Source organism: Pelobates fuscus, chromosome 1 (genome assembly GCF_036172605.1).
Source record: "Pelobates fuscus isolate aPelFus1 chromosome 1, aPelFus1.pri, whole genome shotgun sequence".
In the NCBI taxonomy this organism is placed as follows: Eukaryota; Metazoa; Chordata; class Amphibia; order Anura; family Pelobatidae; genus Pelobates; species Pelobates fuscus.
In genome coordinates, this window is record NC_086317.1 from 338,792,448 (window position 1) to 338,810,529 (window position 18,082).

Genomic DNA, 18,082 nt, shown 5'->3' on the forward strand with positions numbered 1-18,082 from the left:
ACCTTACTTGAGGTGTCGTTAGCTAAATGTAGCAGTTTGAATTGCTTGCGAGAAAGTAATCCCGATTTTACTGTAAACCCAATAGATATTTCAAGAATGCATTCAGACAGTTACCGCCCTGAACTCAATGTGCTCACAGCACGTTTTGATGTAACTTGACTTTCCCTTGAAGTGTAAAATCTTTTTAATCTTTAAATTCTGATTTATGTAGCCAGTAAAATAATAAAAAAAAAATTCAGTTGACAGTTTCTACTATTTTGAGTATTTTTTGTTGTCATTTTCAAGACTTGGCAACAAACACTATATGGTTGAAGTTTATTTATGAGTCAAACAAATGTAATAAAGGAAAAGAACGATTTCTAAAACAGTGAAGATGCAGCTATAGAGTTAAAACAAAATACTCAACACAAGCAGGATCTCCTTGCCTCCAGAGGTTTGCCAAACAGCCTTGTGATGTTGTAAAGATAAATATTAATGCATCCCTTTCAAAATTGCTCAATACAGATTATTTTGCCTAGTCTTCCAACCACAAGTGTTGGCTGCAACCTGCAGTGGGAGATTTATTGAATTGAAACTAATACTTTAAGACTAGAGTTTGTTTCAACCAAGTAAATTTCAAACCTATAACAAACTTATTGATTGATTGGCAATCTTTTGTCAATGGAAGCTGAATTTTGTTTGTCCAGTTTCTACCGAACAAGCATACAACAACCTGCCTACTCTGTGCCAGGTTATGACAATCTTGAGTTCAATATGAATTTAGGTTCTAGCTGAGGTAATATCTGTTAATGCATGTTGCTAGCAAGTTTGTCAGTTTTGATGTACTCAATGAAACTTTCAGTGTTTCAGAGGTCCAAAAATTACAAGTTATTCCAGGGAACGATTTTCCCGAGCTGATACAAAAATAAATAAAAAAAATGTAAGCAAATATAAGGATATAATACTTCACAAGAATCATCTAAGGACTGTCAACCGATGCACCGCAAGTCATTCACTCCCATTCTTGTCTTCAAAAGTATAAAGAGTGACAGAGGCAAGCCATTAAAATGGAGCACTGTCTTACTAACCAGTAACACAAAGAAATAGCCAAAATAACAAATTGTACAGCTTTAAATAGTCAATGGAAATATAATAAAAGTTAATATAAGTAGAAATAGTTTGGTATTGCTGTAATGGACATATTCACTTACAAAACAAAAACAAAAATAATTTTGTTAATTCATGAAATCACATCCCAGCCTTCCTTACAACACTTGTTCACAAGGGTAAAAATTCAAGGGTTTACTTCTAAAGGATGGAAAAAAAGATATTTGCGGCACTGTCCAGGGATTCGAAGGTCTGAGCAGCATTGAACTATGACAGAAAATTGACTAAACACTTCCTCTAATGTTATCATATTGCTCAGTAAACACTCACAATGTTCAATATGTATCTTTGCATGTGTATGGGACTTTATTTTGTTCCCAATAAAATCTAAATATTGAGTTCAGGATCAACTCTATGGAGCATATTGCCCCTGTCATTGTCATGAAAACATGTGACTCAGGGTGACTGAGCCAAAGGTCAAATGGACAGCGTTTAAGAAACTCATAAGGAACCCTTCAAATTGATATAATCAAGAATTTGTTGTAAGTGTTCCTTTGTAACCCCTTACCGCCCCCTTCCCCCAGATCCTCCAGTCATGTAAGAAGTCACTTAACACCTCTTTAGGAAGATTACCATCTTCATGGGTGATGCTTGTCTAATTACAATTGTCTTCCTCAGTTCCCTTGCCGCTATAGCCCAGCTCCCTCTCCCTCCTTCCACTGTTCGCTTGCTCCACACACCACTAATACTAGCTTATTTCGAAACAGACAACAGACATCTTATCTACCAGTCCCCTCTTCCCCTCTGACATGCTTTTATTCCTGTCGTGCTTCTTTACCCCTCTTATAGATTGTGAGCTTGTATGAGCAGGGCTTTCTTCACTTCTTGCCTCTGTTAATGGTTGTATGTCAATTACTTGTTGTTAAATATCCCCATTGTATGATTGTAATTTGCTGCAGAATATGTTGGCACTATATAAATGATAGTAATAATAATAATAATAATAATAATAATAATACACTTTGTGATGGCTGCCATACCATGCAAGGAAGCCATTTAAATGTGCTTTCTGAAAGACAATCTCTCAAAACCTGAGCTCTAGTTGGGCATCATAGAAATAGTGATGTGCAGGACCCCCAAAACAAGAGATAGCAGAGCTACCACTATGAGGCAGCATTGATTTCCTCTATTAAAGGGAACCCTATAGAGTTTTATGGAATTAGGGTTAAATGGGTTTAAAAATAGCATCAAAATTTGATAGTTAATAGTGTCTTTGGGAGGCAAGGTAAGTCATCAGATTTTCACTTCGTATTTTTAGCAAGTTTCTTACATGTAATAAAATGAAATGATATTGATTTTTTTTTTTTTTCCTAAACAATTCTTTTATTTGAGAGATTGGCCCAACATGGCAAGGTTTAGTACAAGTCAAGACTTCCAGACTTTTAAAACCCATGAAGTTGAAACTGAGAAATGAGAACGCCAAAGAGCCAGCAGAACATGAGGATGTACCCTTCCTCTAAATCCACATACCAGTGCAATTTAAGGGAAGGAAATATCTGGGCCTCCAGCTGCTACAGACTAAAATATTCTCTGCCAAAAAATCACATCGGTACAACAGTTTGTAGATCAGAAAAGTCAGTGAGTGGATGGGCAGAACACTAAATGGGATAGGCTATAGTGATCAAACATTTTAGAGCCCCCCCCCCCCAAAAGTATATTTCATAAAAACCCAAAATAAAGAACATAAGGTTCCCCAAATAAGTGCTTTTAATAATCTATGAAACTGCAGCATGGTGAAATTATAGTTGGTTGCATAATTCAGGAAATATATATGTGTACAGTATATTCAATATCCTGAATAAAGAGACAAACTTATTAGAACCTGGAATCAGATTAGCCTATTCATTCGATTATAGATAGATTTTTTTTTAACAAAATATATATATATATATACAGTGGCGTACTAAGGGGGGGGCGGGGGGGGCGGTCCGCCCCGGGTGCCATCAGGCAGGGGGGTGCCACCAGGGCTGGCCAGGCTTGCTATTCTGTGAGCTGTGTGGCTGCACCGGGTGCCGTAGCAGCAGGGCGCCGGGCAGCCGACACAGCTCACACGCAGGGGCTGGAAGCAGGAAACCTGCACGGAGATTTGGGGACGGCCGTGGGGGCGGAGCCAAGCCGGATGCGGGGGCGGAGCTAAATGCAGCCTCATACTGCTGCACACAGAGAGAGGGGAAGCAGGAAGGAGTCCCTGCTTCCCCAACTACAGCACAGGAGGGACTGAATCCACTCCTCCTCCAGCCCAATCTTACTGTAAGTGAGAGAGTGTGTGCGGTGTGTAACTGTGATTGTGACTGTCTTTGACTGTGTGTGCTGTGTGTAACTGTGATTGTGACTGTCTTTGACTGTGTGTGCTGTGTGTAACTGTGATTGTGACTGTCTTTGACTGTGTGTGCTGTGTGTAACTGTGATTGTGACTGTCTTTGACTGTGTGTGCTGTGTGTAACTGTGATTGTGACTGTCTGTGTGTGAGTGTGTAACTGTGATTGTGACTGTATTTGACTGTGTGTGCTGTGTGTAACTGTGATTGTGACTGTCTTTGACTGTGTGTGAGTGTGTAAGTGTGATTGTGACTGTCTTTGACTGTGTGTGAGTGTGTAACTGTGATTTGTGACTGTCTTTGACTGTGTGTGAGTGTGTAACTGTGATTTGTGACCGTCTTTGTGTGTGTGTGACTGTCTGTGATTATGTTGTGTGTATGTGTGACTGTCTGCCTGTGTGATTGTCTGCCTCTGATTGTGTGTGTGACTGTCTGTGACTGTGTGTGTGTGTGTGTGCCACTGTGTGTGTGACTGTCTGACTGTGATTTTGTGTGTGTGCGTGCGTGCGTGCGTGAGTGACTGTCTGTGACTGTGTGTGTGTGTGAGTGACTGTCTGTGACTGTCTGTGACTGTGTGTGTGTGTGTGTGTGAGTGACTGCCTGTGACTGTGTTGTGTGTATGTGTGACTGTCTGCCTGTGATTGTGGGTGTGACTGTCTGTGAATCTGTGTGTGTATGTGTGACTGTCTGCCTGTGTGATTGCCTGCGTGTTTGACTGTCTGCCTGTAACTGTGTGTGAGTGACTGTGTCTGACGGTCTTCGCCCTGCAGTGAGCCGGCAGCCAGGATATGATGTCATCGCGGCCTCTGCATCATTACAGGGCGTGCGATGGACCTGTGCAGAAAGAGCACAGAGATCCCAGCAGCAACCACTGACCACCAGGGACTGAGGATCCACTCCAGCCCTTCTAGAGCAAGGTAGGGAGGCAGGGTGGACCTCTTAATGATTAAGTGTGTATGTATGTAATATTTGTGTGTGTGTATGTGATTGTGGGTCAGTGATTGTGTTTGTGTAAATCTGTGATTATGTGTGATTGTGTGTATCTCTGCGTATGTGTTTAGTACATAGCTCCCTTATTTCCTGTCCTTAAATATTGCAATCCCACATAAGGATAACAAATAAGGGATTTATCTGCTAAACAACTGAAAATAAGAAAAGGGCATTTTTTTATCCTTTATCTGTTTAGTAGATCATTCCCTGAATTGGTGCCCGTATGTGAGATTTCCATATTTAAAGATACTAAATGCGGGTGCAGTTTAGCAGATAGCACCTTATTTGGTGTCCTTAAATATGGCAATCCCACAAAGGATAGCAAATAGGAGTTATCTGCTAAACAAAGATTGAAATTAAGAGTTGTCAGCCAGCCCACAACAAGAAATCTGGGTGGCTAATGTGAATAATATGCAAATGTGTAGTCAGATGCCAGCATGCAGAACACAGCATGCTGGCATCAGACAGCCAATGGCAGCATATTACCCCATCCCCTAGTGAGAAGTTGTACTGCTCCCCCTCCCCCTCCTGTTTTGACTGTGGTATCTTATGTGCCCCCCCCCATATATATTGTTCCTAGAGTCGCCACGATGTCTGCATGTGTGTCAATGTGTATCTGTGTGTGACTGTGTTTGTGTGTATATGTATCTGCATGTGTGTATGTCCGTATATGTGTATATGTGCAGACATCTAACAATCTCGCCAACACTACACACAAATACACTCATGCATTTCAACGTCAAAACTACATACACACCCCACCATTATATATAACCATACCACTGCATTCAAATACCACACAACACACAAATGCATGCTTGCATTCAAACGCCAACACTACATACAAACACACCGCTACATTCACTCACATATACTCCATACAAAAACATGCATACATTCAAACACACAAACACTGCTTAGTGCTAAATACATAAAAAAAATTGGTTGTTTTTATATTTAAATTTGGGGGGGAGGCAGGGGGGTGCCAAAAATAGGACCCGCCCCGGGTGCCAAATGCTCTAGGTACGCCCCTGTATATATATATATATATATATATATAAATCCAAATGAAATAGGCTGCTCTCCGGGCTTAAAAGTTCCAAATTTTATTCAAAGTTGATGATGTCCTGTTGAAATTTTACCCTGAAGAAGGTCCCGAGCGGGGACCGAAACGTTGGTCGCAATTTTAATCAACTTTGAATAAAATTTGGAACTTTTAAGCCCGGAGAGCAGCCTATTTCATTTGGATTTTTATCTGTTTTGGAGCTTTGGTCTGGCGCCCGGCATTGGCTTAGGATAAACGTGAGTGCTGGGGATTTCAAGTATTTTATATATATATATATATATATATATATATATATATATATATATATATATATATAATATAGAGAGAGAGAGAGAGAGATTTTTTTCACTTTTTATCTAGCGGACTAGTCATGGTAGGTCTGATTCTGCTGTTATCTGGCCATTTGCTGCTAACTTGCCTGTTGCTGTGATTACTCTGGGTGAAACTGCAAAAAGCTTTCTAAAGTCTACATGTGGGATTGCTGTACACAAGTGCAATAGCAGAATGGAAATCTGGGGTCTTTAGAGCAGTGGGTCTGGTCTGTGAAATTCTCCAGAAAATGAAACATGTAAAAACACAAATATATATAAGAGGTATAATATATATGCAAGGTTTGGCAGATGATAGTGAAACAAATTAAAATAATAGATAAATCCAGGCACATCACATAAAATATGTAATAATTCTTTATATAAATAAAGTGCATGTATCATTTAAATAAACAATTCATATAGCAGAAATGTACCTCAATAGTCACATAAATATTTACCTTACATAGCACACAATTACAGTTTAATACTTTGTATATACTGCTATCTCCTGCTAAAGTCAAGGACAAGGTGAAGTATGTATGCTCAGCATGTGCCTTTTTTGCCAGCAATGTGTGCGGTTGCTATGGTCACAACATGCACAGCATTTTCTTCTGTGCTTTATTAGTAAGTGGCTTCTCTTTGAGTGGTCGGTATCTTTTGAAAGAAGACGTTATATGCGGCCAGCCAGTAAAAATTAGTATAAACTAACAAGCTTCAAACAAGCCCTAAGCTGGTTTAGTACACTATCACGTGAGATTAAAGCTGTAATTAAACCACAAAAAAAAAAAAAAACGAAAGAATATTACAGTCTAGATATAATTATCATGAAGAAGCAAACTCATAGTCCTACTGACATATATAATATATTTTTACATCAAGATGAAAATACAACAGTCAGTATTTACAGTACGACATAATATTTAAAGCACAGTTTACTAAAATTGTTTCTCTAATGTATAAAGGAGGGCTGAGCCATCCTGGTAGCCAGATCTTCACGGCAAGTACTACTAGGTTCTGCTACCATGAATTTCAGTTGTACAATCTAAATGTCTTATGGGAATTAAGCCAATTAAAATTAGATGGTATGTTATGTCCCTAAGGATACAGAGTAGTAAAATATAAGGAATAAAAAAGATTCAGTGATGAAAACGTAATTACTTCCTGGCTGCTGACTTCAGTAATGTAAACAACACAAACTGAATTGCATGATGGCTAGTGGTAAGTTAACCTTGCTTTAAGAAGTGCTGCAATGCCAGGAGCACTGATAGAATCCATAATCTATGATGAAGGTGTACTATTATAATCATCCAGAGACTCATTCAGCTATTTATAGATTTATCCATCCACCATTTCTCACGTTTTAGCTGTTCTCAGATGCTGTGATCTTTTTTCTTCTTCAGTTTTTCTGACCAAGAGCAGCAAACGCATTTAACAACATAGTACATGGACTTACAAAAATGATGGTAAAAATTGCGCTGTTTAATCAAATCTGCACCTAAATCAAGATGGATTTTTTTTGGATTTGACAATTGTGGCTAACATTTTCTTCCCACTTTCTTGTCAATAAAGGGCTGAAGCAAGAGATAGTAGGTAACTCTTCTAACATATAGGATATGACCACCGAAAGGACAGCATCCTGCAATTTTGGGCGAGAGGTTGACAATCCGTTTAATATCACGTACGTTTGCGCTATATGATCCTCTAAATTATAATATGTAATGTCTCTAAGTCCCATACATAAAAAAAAATCCACAGCATGCTAATTATATATCTGATAAAGCTGCTCTGTTATTTTCCTGTCTTCTATTCACATAAGGCACAAATAATAACAATGATGTTTAGAATCTACATAAAAAGGATTATGTATTCTTCTGATGCTCAGAATTTAAATAATAAGGATTTCATATATTTCTGATGTTACCCTGGCAACAGTAATGTCATTGTTTCCAATGTTCTAATTCTTGAGTGACATCACTACATGCAGCGCTGCTAAAGCCCAATGCCCATTCTGTTAATGGACCATGAGACTAAGGGGAAAAAGGTGGGCACAAACGGTAACAGCTGCTGTTAACGATGCATTTGACGATGAATAACCAACACTGAACTATGAGATTTATCTCTGTGAAATATTTATGTTTATAAGTCTTAACTTAATCAAGTGTTTTTTTTTTTTTAGGTACCCAGGTGGATCTGTAAATCGACTCTGTCACTTCTTAGTATTTTATAAAGATATAATCTTGATAAAATACTGATAGAGACTGAATTGGAATGTAACTGAAATTACAATGCAATCCAAAAATACAATGACACAGTAAGGACACAAGAATTCCAAGAATTCCAGCAAACACAAGAACTACAAACTTAAATGGTTTAATTATTATTTTTAAAATGCATTTATTTTATAATTCCTAACCAAAATAATGAGTATAGGTACACCACAATTTTCTTCTAATACTTTTTCTTTGAATTTAGACTTTTTTTCACACACTTTTTATGTTTTACAATATTAGGCTACGTGAGCACTGGTGTGGGGTCACGTCATTTTTAAGTGGTTTGAATAAAAGCAGGGTTTCCCTCATCACATGCGACCATTCGCCGGCTCACTAGAATAGCTAATGTGAATGCTCCACTACTGTACTAGAAATAGCAATGTCATGAATATTTGGATGGCATTGATTGGCTGAGCATGTCAAAGAACAGATTGGTCAAAAATGCCAAAAGTTGGCACACGCCGTAGACAAAACCAGGTCAAGATCACACAAATTAGAACATATATTAAACTCATCATAAAACACATTCTTAGAGCTTTATGACCCTTCCTAGGTTATACTTAATGTGTAAGGGTATGTAAAAGATCTGCAAAACTGTAAGCATGTGTAGAACACCAGAGGCCATGCCATTAGAGTGGCCCATTAGAGGTCACTTCTATAAATAAAGTGTGGATGGAGCAAGCCAGGAGATGACCTGGGCACCTCTCTTAAAGGGAGTGCTCCTAATCTCAGCTCGTTACCTGTATAAAAGACACCTGTCCACAGAAGCAATCAATCAATCAGATTCCAAACTCTCCACCATGGCCAAGACCAAAGAGCTGTCCAAGGATGTCAGGGACAAGATTGTACACCTACACAAGGCTGGAATGGGCTACAAGATCATCGCCAAGCAGCTTGGTGAGAAGGTGACAACAGTTGGTGTGATTATTCGCAAATGGAAGAAACACAAAATAACTGTCAGTCTCCCTCGGTCTGGTGCTACATGCAAGATCTTACCTCGTGGAGTTTCGATGATCATGAGAGCGGCGACGAATCAGCCCAGAACTACACGGGAGGATCTTGTTAATGATCTTAAGGCAGCTGTGACCATAGTCACCAAGAAAACAATTAATAACACACTACACCGTAAAGGACTGAAATCCTGCAGCGCCCGCAAGGCCCCCCTGCTCAAGTAAGCACATGTACAGGCCAGTCTGAAGTTTGCCAATGAACATGTGAATGATTCAGAGGAGAACTGGGTGAAAGTGTTATGGTCAGATGAGACCAAAATCGAGCTCTTTAGCATCAACTCAACTTGCCGTATTTGGAGGAGGAGGAATGCTGCCTATTGCCCCAATACCACTATCCCCACCATCAAACATGGAGGTGGAAACATTATGCTTTGGGGGTGTTTTTCTGCTAAGAGGACTGGACCGCATCAAAGGGACGATGGACGGGGCCATGTACCATCAAATCTTGGGTGAGAACCTCCTTCCCTCAGCCAGGGCACTGAAAATGGGTCGTGGATGGGTATTCCAGCATGACAATGACCCAAAACACACAGCCAAGGCAACAAAGGAGTGGCTCAAGAAGAAGCACATTAAGGTCCTGAAGTGGCTTAGCCAGTCTTTAGACCTTTATCCCAAGTGGAGGGAGCTTAAGGTTCGAGTGGTCAAACATCAGTCTCAAAACCTTAAAGACTTGGAGAGGATCTGCAAAGAGGAATGTGACAAAATCCCTCCTGAGATGTGTGAAAACCTGGTGGCCAACTACAAGAAACGTCTGACCTTTATTATTGCCAACAAGGGTTTTTGCCACCAAGTACTAAGTTGAAGGGGTCAAACACTTATTTCACTCATTGATATGCAAATCAATTTCCAACCTTTTTGATATGCGTTTTTCTGGATTTTTTGTTTTGTTATTCTGTCTCTCACTGTTAAAATACACCTACCATTAAAGTTATAAACTGATCATTTCTTTGTAATTGGGCAAACTTTCAAAATCAACAGGGGATCAAATACTTTTCCCCTCACTGTTTAAATATTAATATATACATAGTTACATACATTAGAATGGCCCATAAGCACTCTAATGAGCCACTCTAATGGCATGGCCCCTTGTGTTCTACACATGCTTACAGTTTTGCAGTTCTTTTACCTACCTTCATACATTAAATATAACCTGGGAAGGGTCATAAAGCTCTAAGAATGTGTTTTATGACAAGTTTAATATATGTTTTAATTTGTGTGATCTTGACCTGGTTTGTTCTGTTTATCATTTGCCTACTCCATGTGCCAACTTTTATATATAGTATAAGAAAAAATACACAGGACTCAGTTTATATGGTTGAATTAAAACTGCAAAGTCAGTGAACCTAGCACAAAAAAATGCTAACTTTGAATATTATGTTCTATTAGTGGCTTTGTCATCAAAAACGTCTATGCATTCATGCAGCACTTTAAAACCTGCCTATACATTATGTTAATCATTTGAAATATATCATCAAATCTAACCATTCATTGAGATGTGGCAGAAACACAGTTGATACTTCGAGGAAAAATCAATGCATTACTAGTAAATAGACCCCAAAATGGCATTATATTTGTATATAATATTTCAGGAATGCTTAGTCAAGGTAGAGAAAAAATATGCACTTCCCATAAAGACAGAGATAATCACCCTTCTGCCCAATAATAATCAATTTGAATATAACGGTAATATTTTTAAAAGGATTATCTTTGTAGAAGTTGACTATAGTTTAAAGACTCCTCCCACACTCAGATGATATTCTGGTCCATGGACACTGATATTATCCAGTATTCCTAAAAAGCAGTTCCAATCTTCACATAGGATGGCTGGAATGGGCTGCTATCAATTTATGGACATCCTGTTATACTGTTTAATGAACCTGGCTGTGTTTTGTTCTAGGTTAAGTTGCAGACTACACATCTCAACTCTCTGTCCTGGTGGGAGGCTTCTAGCCTGGGGTCTGCTGAGCACTTCTTCCAGCCTCCACTACCAACAGCAGAGAGCCAGAAGCTTCTAAGCAGAATCTTGCTCTTCTGTGGTAACCCCTATAGTATTGGGCTACCTCATTGGCTGACTGCGTCACCTAATCACTCGCAGCCAATGAGAACTTAGCGAAGAACAGAGAGCTTTTTGCTCTCTGTCTGAAGTAATGGTGGCTGGGATTGGCGCCCAACAAATTACAGGTGAGAAGGCAAACTGTTCTAAAATAGTAAGTTGTCATGGCTACCGCGCTTGGGAGTGTTCTTTTAACCTTAGTCTACAATTGAATTGATATTGAATCTTACAGCTCTTTTACCCTCATTTTAATTTTCTAGTCACTGACCATGATTTGAATTTAACCTGTTTTCTGAGACATCAAGCATCCTCTAGAGACATGGGCCTCTATATCTAGGGGTTTTCTTCCAGAAGGCATATGAGTGCATGTGGGCTTAGGTATTGCTTTCATGGTGTCTTGCACATTTGTGTACTGTAATCGTGCGAATGCAGGTTCATAGGGCATATATGGTCAGTCTTAAGAAAGTACCCTGAGCTCAATCTCAAATCTGAGAGTAACTTACAACAGTGGTTTGTTAAAACTGCTGGAAATATAGGGCACCCCGCTAGTTAGCCAGGTAGTAGAACAGCTTTCTCCTACCTGATCCATGGCTCGCCTAAAAAGTACACCACATCAATACTCTCCCAACAGTAAATCACTAAAAAGGGAATATGTCTATATATTGTATCATAGCAGCTATTGTATGATGAAATTGTTGGTAGAGGATTAACTACTTATAAGTTACACCAGTGTTTCTCAACTTTTTACCCCTCTATTTAAAAAAAACAACAACAAAAAACACTGCCTTGAGAATGTAGTAAAGAATATTTCTAACATATATATGACATAATGTGAACATTGTGTATGTAAGGAGGAGTGTATGAACGCATATGAAGTATAATTTTCGCAAAATTAAAATATAATACACACATATTTGTTACACCCAGGGGACACTGACACACATTTAAACACAGAGGGCACTGACAAACACATTTACACACAGAGGACACTGACACACAAATTTACATACAGAGGACACTGACAATCACATTTTCACCCAGAGGACACTGACACACACACATTTATACCCAAAGTGCACTGACACACATTTGCGCACACACACACACACACACACACACACACTCTCACTTATATGGCACACACTGACAGACACACCTTTGGGAGAGCTGGAGGGGATCCTTTCTGGTGGTCAGTGGGAATCTTTTCCCTGGGGTACAGTGCGGGGCTAGTGTACTCTTTGTGCTTTTCCAGCACTGCTAGCTCGCAAGCTTTTTAGTGATGTAGTCATAAACCGGCATCACCACAGGGTGCGCAAGGGAGCAGTGCTACTAGATCAGGAAGAGTACAGCTCCCTTATCGCCTCCATTCTCCACCAAGCTTCCTGGGGGGAGCTTAGGTGGCTAGTTGGCCACCCCTTTGCATGCTTCCTGCCTTTGGTATGCATACTCCAGAAGTAGTTATGCAATAAAACATCTGCTGGGCTGTGATTTATGGCATAAGATAAGTTCCCATACACCAAACAAGATGTTCCTGCACACAGTCTCACTAAGCAATGCACTGAGGGACACTTTGACGGTATGTTCATTTGTTTAGCGTTTTAATTATTATTTTTTTGGGGGCGGTTTAATGCATTCTATAAATAACCAAACTGAAACTAATTTACATCTATGTGTCCTGCTGTGAGTTGAACTGGCATGTATTGAAAGTAAAAATATATATGTAGTATTTATTTTTAAGTACACAACTCAAATATAAGATTTTGTTATCAGGCTGTATAAAGCCCATAAATTGACAGACTTTTGTTAAATACAGGATCCTTGCAGCGATTTACTTACACACACACACACACACATATATATATATATATATATATATATATATATATATATATATAGCCATAGTACATATTTGCATGTTAGGGTGTATCAAATGAACTATAGTGTACAAAACAGTATTCCTAACGCTATAGTGTCCCTCTAACCCTTTTTTCACTTACCTGATTCCAGCGCCTAGGTCCCCTGTGCTGAAACGCTCTCTGCCTCCTCTGACGTGAGCAATGGGGGGAACCTAATACACATGCGTGGCAAGGGCCACCCACGTGTTAGGCCTTCCACTTAGGAAAACATTGAATCAATGCTTTCCTATGAGTATTTTTAAGACGCTGCAAAGCATGAGGACGTCCAGCATCGTTTCGTGTTAAAGTTAAAGAAGTGCCTCTGGTGGATTTCTCCCACAGTCCCTGAAACTGCAATGTCTTCAGTTGCAGGGTTAAAGGTACAGGGACACTGCACCCACAGCCCTTCAATGAGATGTAGTTGTCTGGGAGCCTATAGTTTTCCTTTAATAGTAAGATTTAAATGACATTTAAAAATAGTATTTTGAACACCATTACAATACATATCATGAATGATTACTAAAACAATCCTGAGGGTAAATAGCAAAGTAGAATGTCCTAAAAATTTGTATAACAGTAAAATGCTGAAATATTTATCACTTAAACTGAGATTAGGTGAAAGGTGTGGCCACTACACATTAACCTGGGAAGATCTCCATAAAAAATAAATATGTACACTAGGTTAACATTGATTAAACTATGGTAAAATAAATATGTCAGTGTACACCTCATGCATTCCTTTATGACAGCACTCATACAAACCCTGGCTACAATTTCTATATTTAAAATCACTGCAGTAAAAAAAAAAGAAAACTATGAAGTAAGAATAAGTGGTAACAGACCACAGAGTGTCCCTTTAAGCTGCATAAAGTGCTGCAGTCCTCTACTCTGTCCATTATAAAGTCACCTCCTAGGGTCTGCAGTCTGTCTGCAGTTTACAGAAAAGAAGCTTTAATACAAGTACAATTATTGAGTTTTGTTACGTAAATGAACATGTAAAATATAGGTGTTACAACACACGTAAACTTGTAAAGATGTTTGTGTAAATCAAGACATGTTAATATTCACGTTAATGAAGATACGTATGTTTGAGAACAGTCAGGTTCTCGTTCTAACTCTCATTTATATATGTTACCTCATAAAACACAAGATTTTTAGTTGTGTCCTTTCCAGCATCAGTGCATAGCAACTACAGAATCCAATGGGCATCTCTACCTCTTGAGGCCTAGCCAGACTGCACGACTGAAACAGGATCTTCTGCGGTTAATGTGACCTTTGCTAGAGATATGTCATATTTTATATAAATATTCTTCACTTAATATTAATATACTGAATAGAGGCAGAATAATAAATTATATCGTACTCTTTTTCTAGTCAGACTCTATGCCTTGTAGTTCTTGCTTTCAGCTTTAAGTGAATTTGTAGCTGATAAACAGATGGTACAGGAACAAAAAAGCAGGAAAGTTAAACAGTAAATGACATTCTTTAAACCCCAACACTATCAAAACCCCAAAATATCGCATTAACTGACATTGCTGACTGTGTGTTCTCATTAATATTGCACAAACATGGCATGATTGCAGTGAGCATTCGTATCTAACCTAATCAAATATTCAGTTAGTACGTAAGGAAATTCAGCTAAATACACAACTTGTACACTACAAATCAGTGGAGAAAAACATCAAATATGGTGCTAATAAAGAATGTGATAGAAGACAGGGACAATATGTATGCCTTTACGTGCGTGGGTTTTTAAAGCAAATTGCACTTAATGTCCACAAATTTATTACAATCATCTATAAAGGGAAATCTTAAGTTTCCCAAGTAAAACATAGAAATGAAATGGATTGCAGTATCAATATCTATTCTGCTCTTGATCTAAGAACAGAAGTGTTTACCGAACATAGCGACGATGTATTTTGAAGGCAGTTCGAATCAGCTTTAATAGAAGAATCACTATGTGAAACAAAATGAATATAATCAACAATGATTAAAACCTGTTTTGTTGGTGTTGGTAACACGTCCTGACATTTGGTCTCGCCTCTGCACTAGCATACATCTTGACTTCCATAAGGAGCACACTGTATGCAGCAGACTGCAGCAAACTCTTCTTGCATTCAGGGGCAATACAATCCTCTTACCTTCTTCAGTTCTTGCTATTTCTCCTTGCTGTGCATTCCCTGCTCTTCCAAGCACTGCACCATCTTTGCTAATGCATTACTAAACAATATTTTGCAGAAGAATAACAACTTCTCTCATCCCTCTATTTTTTGGCACACTCAGGAATGCTTTTGCCCTTCCTGGGGATTTTCCCATCAGATGATGAAGCAGAGAGATGTCTTCAACAGTGTCGACAGAATGCTGCAGCCCTTCCTTCCTATCCCTCCCAGAATACAGCAACCAACCAAATGCTAGTGCTCGAAATCTGGCTTCTCTGCACTGGTGGTGTAATTATGATTGACACTGGTATACAGCAGCAGTAATGTGCAAAAACAACAGTGGATCCATACTGATGGAAGCGGAATTTCCTTTGCAGTCTTAGCCTCAACCACGTAAGGATCAGTCGAATGCATCTGCATCCCTCTACTGTCTCACAAGAGGGCTTTCTGCACCTCTTTTTTCATGACGTTTGCAGATCACTGACATTTATTTCTTTACCGATACTGCAGTGAAAGCACAGGCAAATAAAAGCATGAGATCTTCTAGTTATCACTGCATGGGAAGCCATACAGTATGCGCTATGTAAAGCTGCATTCTATGAGCAACACCATTTCGTTCTCGGTGTTTTTATATTACGCAAAGTGTTCAGCTGCAGTAAGGCAATTTTCATTTATATCATGTCAATCAGCAAACAAATGGTGTTATTCAACAAGCAACATTGTTTAATTTTGTAATTCAGAAAAATAGAGTAGGTAATTTGTGAAATTTTGGAGGTTATTTTGTGAAATTACTATGCAGCTAATGTTACAAGCAGATCACTGAACTGATCTGAAATAACGACAAAATAGAAATTTTCCAAATGACCCCAACTTTATGCTTGTTTACTACAAGGTAACTACTTTTTAGCTACTTGTTACGGTGCCATCACAGGTATAAATGTAAAGTGTGCTTGCTGAAATAAATATAATTTTGTTCGGAGTAATGACATAAGTAAAAAAAAAAAAATTAAAAAGCTTTCATTGCTGCAAGGTCAAATGTTATTGCGCAAAGTTTTGCCTTTTGCTGACTGTCCAGTTGGATGTGGCTTTGTGAATTACTCCTAAAGGAACTCTCTAAGTAAGCAAAATGTAGTGGTTATGGTATCAAGAATGCCCTGGCGCTCACCCAGTGTAAGTAATTACTTTAGGAATGGTTTAATGACTTCTAATTGGAGGACCACTCCCTGCATACTCTACTCACTTCCTGCTAGCTCTCTTATGCTATGTCACCAGCTGATTGGCTGAGAGTGCCCGCCGATCGCCCTTAGCCAATCAGCTAAGCCCTGCACCTGTACCTCTGTGAGCTTCCAGCTGAGAGTAGGCAGACGTGGCACCCAGCAGACTTCTGTTAAGAAGTCAACCACTTACTTGACAACGTACATGGTGATGGTGGGGGATTGGGCACCAGCTTCTTCTGCCACCATAACTACTACAAAGAGCTGTTGTAGTTATGGAGCAGGGGTGCCCAAAAGTTAGATCCCCAGATGTTGTAAAACTACAACCCCCATGATGCTTTGCATGCCTTTAGAATGACAAAGCATTAAGGAAACATATGGGGATCTACCTTTTGGCCACCCCTATTATAGAGTTTTGAGTATCCCTTAAGACTAGGCGTGACAAAGGAGTCAGATGGACAAATAATCCAAATTAATATTACTTTATGTTGCTGGTGGTTTTTTTTTTTTGTTTGTTTTTTTATATTTTTATTATAAAGAATACATCCAAAGAGTTTCTTATGATATAGCAAAATAAATTGTATATTCCTGTGATTAATACAGCTGGGCTCTAAAATTTGTCAAGCCTGGCTCATCAAAAAATGCAAACTATTTGCTCAAATTGGACTAAAAAAGCAAAACCTGTATGTGAAATTATTTTAATTGAGATATATATATTTTTTGTGTGTGAGAAATGCTCTATAGAGTTTAGCTGTGCCCTATTTTATGATGTAGGGACTCAGAATCTATGTCACTAACTTATCACATAGAATTATGGATGCTTGCCCTGTTCGCACTATAAGATATGATTTCTAAGTAGCTAGCTCTGTTATAGCTATATGTTTAAAGTCAATATAAAATGTCCACTTTAAAGAGGCACTCCAAGCACCCTAATCACTAGAATGAGCTGCAGTGGTACTGGTACTTAGAATGCTTCTTTAAATACAGTAGAATGTGATGCATGATCAATTGAGATTGTCTATAGCTATTCCTTTTAGTTATTTACCTTTAACTGGTTAATGGAAAACAGAACTAAATATCACATTCGTGATCATAGCAAGAATAAACCCATCTTGCATGAATAACAAACACAAAATATACAGACAGCAAACAAACTGCCAAAAGACCAAGCCTACATCTGTATTTAATACTACTAGATTTGGAAATTACATAATTTTAGCTTTTTACTCAACATTAATGACTACAAATAGACAATTTAAAAACATTTTGCATACTTGTACAAAGAGGAAAAAGTATAATTAATTTTTACTTGACATAGTGTAGTGATTAACATATGTCTGCCGCATTTTATGATGGACATAAAAGGCATGGACTCGTAGAAAATCCTAATGTGATCAGTATGTCTTGTTATCTGGATGACAAATACCAAAAAAAAAAAAAAAACACATTTGCTAACAGTGTGAAACAATATAAGGAAGACCGGCCAATCAGCAAGAAAAAAAAAAAAAAAAGCTCTGTGGACAAAACTGCACAAAATCAGCATTTTATGTTACTAAACTGCATTGTTATGAATACATTTACTGTTTTTCCAGCGCAAACAGTTTTTTTTATGTAGAAGAGTTTCTGTCTTTCCTCACTGATCCATCACTGG

At 38.5% G+C, this 18,082-nt stretch overlaps 1 protein-coding gene across 11 annotated transcripts in view; it reads right to left on the bottom strand.

Moving 5' to 3' along the window:
- Positions 1–18,082, bottom strand: part of MBNL2 (muscleblind like splicing regulator 2) — a 141,271-nt gene that overhangs the window by 62,386 nt on the left and 60,803 nt on the right. Inside the window, exon 1 of one of the 11 annotated variants that reach the window (XM_063425653.1) lies at positions 15,200–15,371. The exons of the other annotated variants lie outside the window; for them this stretch is intronic. The gene's annotated coding sequence lies outside the window, so the exon portion shown is untranslated. Of the gene's footprint in view, positions 1–15,199; positions 15,372–18,082 lie in introns of those variants that run through there. 11 annotated transcript variants of the gene reach the window in all.